We start from the raw sequence: 4,466 nt of genomic DNA, 5'->3' as shown, positions 1-4,466 counted from the left end.
ATAGGCCGTGCCAAAACTGTAGGGAATATTGACTTATGCAACACGACCAAGTCACACGCCCGTGTGCTAGGCGATGTACCATTTAGCGGGTAAACATACGGCTGGTCAAGCGCCCTTGTGTGAGGCCGTGGGAAGCATACTGACTTCAATTTCATTTTCACACTAGGGGACACACGACCATGCAACATGACTGTGTGTCACACACGGCTGAGACACACGCCCGTTTCCCTACCCGTGTGGACAAAAATAAGCTATTTGCAAAGCCATTTTCCACCCTATAAACACAAGCATTTACAAGCATAATTGGCCACATGTTTATAGCTCAATAGGCAGCCAAAATAATCATTTCAATGCACATTATAAGCCATATCAAATCTACCAATTACATAACCAAATACCTATTTAACAACATGCGTAATCCATTCATTTAACATCAACATATCAAGCCTTCATTTGCATAATTTCATTCTATCAATACCTTGCCAAAACATACCATAATTCAATACTTAATTGAACCAAAACATTGTTCTAAAATAAGCCAAATCACATGGCTTACTTATACACATAAATATAACAAAGTCATGATATCAAGCAACATAACTATCATTCTTTAAACTAGCCTATACACGCCATATTTACAAATCCACAAGTTCAAAACTACCAATCAAAAATTGGATAGTGTGATGTGCAACTCTGACTTGCCCAGAACGAGCGAGCTAATGATCCACTATAAAACATAAAAGAAAAAAAGGAAACAAGGTAAGCTTTATAGCTTAGTAAGCCCGCATAATTCAGAATTAAACTTACCATTCATACATAATCAAATAAATACTAAAAATGTAACCAATTCAATTAATCAACACTTAATCACTAGTATTTATTACATGTTAGTCAAGGTAAAAATACATGAAATCATCCATTTATACAATGCTTATCATCATTCCAAATTCATATATCATGTATAACATTAGTAACATTTATAAACCATAACCCATCCGTATAACATTATTTGTGCTCGTTGAACCTATTAGAAATTCAAAGGATAATTGAGTGAACGAATCTCAGTAATCCGTCAATTCATTATCATATATGCTCTTTTGAGCCATGATCGGTAAGCTCCTCCTGAGCTGATGAACAATAAGCTCTATTGTGCTGAAACGGTAAGCTCTATCGAGCTGAACGGTAAGCTCTATCGAGCTGAACGGTAAGCTCTATCGAGCTGAACGGTAAGCTCTATTGAGCTGAAATGATAAGCTCTAATGAGCTGAAAACAGTAAGCTCTTTCGAGATGATATTTCAGTAAGCTCATACAAGTTGTGGTGAGTTCGCAACAAATGCAGGAGCTCGACCAAAACGGTACTCCTAGTAACATGTCAGTCGTATCCAATGAAACCATAAGTTCAAATGGGGCTCAATAACAAATACATTATATCAATAAGTCATTTATACTTCAATTATTTCCATTATACATATTCATTTCAATAATTACAAGTATATAAAATTTCAATTCTAACTATATGAACTTACCTCGTAACCTCGGATAAAACTATCGACTATCCGTCCACTTTTTGTTTTCCCCAATCTAGTTTCGATATTTGCTTATCTTGATCTTAATTTGTAACACCCCAAACCTGGCACAGACGTTATGGCCAGATCTGACGTGTCACATGGACTTACGACTTAGTATGCATTCACTGGTTTAAGTGATTGGGTCGTCTTTGTAAAAACAGTGGTTGAATGAAAAGCCGGTTTATCAATCTTTAGGCTATCCATTTGTTGTGCTTGTTAAGTCTTGAAAATGTTCATTAATTTTGAAAACCCGTGCAGCCTAACACTAGTAGTTTCATCATAGTATAAATATAATCAGAAAATAAAACCATAGCGGAAAAAAGAAATTTAAATAGCAGCCTTATTACAACTTAAAACCCAAAATTAAATCAGAATATAAAAATAATAAAAATAAACTAACTTAGAAAACCCAACTTTGCAGATGATGTGGCCACTCTGAATCCCTCACAGCTCCAAGCCCACTCTGGTTGGGGATTTCCTGAAGAGATGAAAAGAAAGGGTGAGTTCGGTAAACTCAGTGTGTAACATAACCCAACCATAGCCGAAAACAGATCAAACCTCAGAGTCAGACTTATCTGGGCCTTGGACCAGTACAGAAATCAGAATGAAACCCATAGGCCCATAGAAGATACAGAACAATATATATCATGAATGCAGAAATCCCAACCCAGAGCCATCCATAACACCCCCGTACCAGCCTTACACCATGTGGGGAGACTACTCGACCCACCCAACCGCTACACACCACAGAAATTGCAGTGAGGCTGCCAGATATTGTGACGAAGTCACCAGGACAGATATATGTGGCGAGGCCACCAGATTGCAGCGAGGCTGCCAGAACGCTTCCTCCATCAATATAAACCCATGTCCCATGCAACAGAAATAATATTTCATGGCATACGTATACAGAAACAGAACATCAGGCTTTTCAGAAAAAAATAACCCTAGGGGTAAAATCGTAATTTTGCATGCATAAGGGTATTTCAGTAATTATTACCTATTGCTAAGGTTTCATGCTCATTCTAACGTTTACCAAGTAATCAGAAGTACTTACCTCATCTTTTTACCAAAGTGGGCCCGTTGGCCCATTGGCCCGTTTTCGGCCCATTAAGCCCAAAAATGCCGTTGTGCATGAAAATGCACACTCTGCACTCTAATCATCCAAATGCACCATATTCATTAATAATTGTCTCACGAGCGCTCGCACGCTCACGAGTTCACAAAATACCAACGTTTCAGTATTTCGGCTTTTACCGATTCAGTCTAAGAGAAGGTGTCGATTACACACCTGGTTGATGACGATTGATGACGATATCTCCCATGCGATAATCCTACAATCTATCACTAACACATTAGACTTATGAATTAACGATAACTAACATAAATCCACGTCAACTAACCCAATCATCACACAAGTTAGTCATTTACGCACGAGGGGCAAAATAGTCATTTTACCCTCTAGGGGTAAATCGGTCGTCCTACCCTACAGGGGTATTTTAGTAATTCTACAACTTATCCACTTGGACCTACGGACCCATTGGGACCACATGGCCCATTTCAGCCCATCGCGACCCGAAATAGCCATCCTACTGCTAGAGTAATGAGAAATACACACCTGTTAGGAGATTGCAGTTAATCCGCACTCCAAACACTATTAGCTGATGCCCAACCCAAATGAGCATGTCACAAAGCGAAAGGGATCAGCCAAGAAGGGTATGCCTACTCTCCTCATGGTTTGCTCTATTTAAACCTAGCTCTCTATCTACTCTTATGTCAGCTTCCCGATGTGGGATCCCTCCATCACCAGAGTTTAAAACCAACACCAACTCTTGCCGTCCCAACATAGTAAAATAATCAACCTTCACGTGCCAAGGGATTCAAACCAAAGTCCTCTCACATGCCAACTCACGCCACCACCACTAGGCCATCAACTCATTTGTGTCATAAATCCAACACATTAAACTTTAAAGCGCACCTACTTGCTCCCGGATTTATTGAAAAGAAAAACCAAAATATATTGCAAGAGCCAAGACTTGAACTTGGACCCCTTGCTTCCTCTATGGTGTCACTTCCTTGTCCCCTAAGTGGCGCCACCTTGCCACTACACCATACTCCTTTTTGTGTCATCTTTTACACCTTTACTCTTAAAAGCCCAAAAGCCAATTGCATCACCTGTTCATAAAATTAAAATTCCGAAGACTACCACGGATTTAACTTAAGTTTGGGCCTTCCAAAGGCCGACTAACCTACTAAAATATATATTTTAACCAACCAGAACACTCACAAATTTTAAAAATGATAGAAACACAGAAAACCCGAAAATTGGGGTGTTACATAATTAACATACAAAGCTTGGACCCAAAAAATTTTGGCTTTTATACTTGCAAGAACCGGTTAAGGAAGATGAGAATAAAGCTTTTAATTTGTTTTGTTTTATTATAATTAACCTTAATAAACCATTTACCATTTTAACCTTAAAATTAATTAAAAATTACACTAATTGCCATTCTATCATCCTCCACTAACCACAAATGGTCTATTTATCACTTAAGGACCTTTACTTTAATTTTCTATAGCTATTTGACATCTTTAGCTAATAGAACACAAGTTTTGCACTTTACGCGATTTAGTCCTTTTTACCGAATTAAACATTTAAATAGTAAAATTTCTTAACGAAACTTTCACATAATTAATCTATCACGTTGTAGACTTATTAAAATAATAAAAAATATTTTGACTTCGAATTTGTGGTATCGAAACCACTATTTCAATTTGACCTAAAAACGAGCTGTTACAACTCTCCCCCATTAGGGATTTTCGTCGCCGAAAATCTTACCGGTGAAAAGGTTAGGGTACTGTTTTCACATAGCTCCTTTGGGTTCCCACGTAGCTTCCTT

Source organism: Gossypium hirsutum, chromosome A03 (genome assembly GCF_007990345.1).
Source record: "Gossypium hirsutum isolate 1008001.06 chromosome A03, Gossypium_hirsutum_v2.1, whole genome shotgun sequence".
Taxonomy (NCBI): Eukaryota; Viridiplantae; Streptophyta; class Magnoliopsida; order Malvales; family Malvaceae; genus Gossypium; species Gossypium hirsutum.
This window is presented reverse-complemented; position numbering follows the sequence as displayed.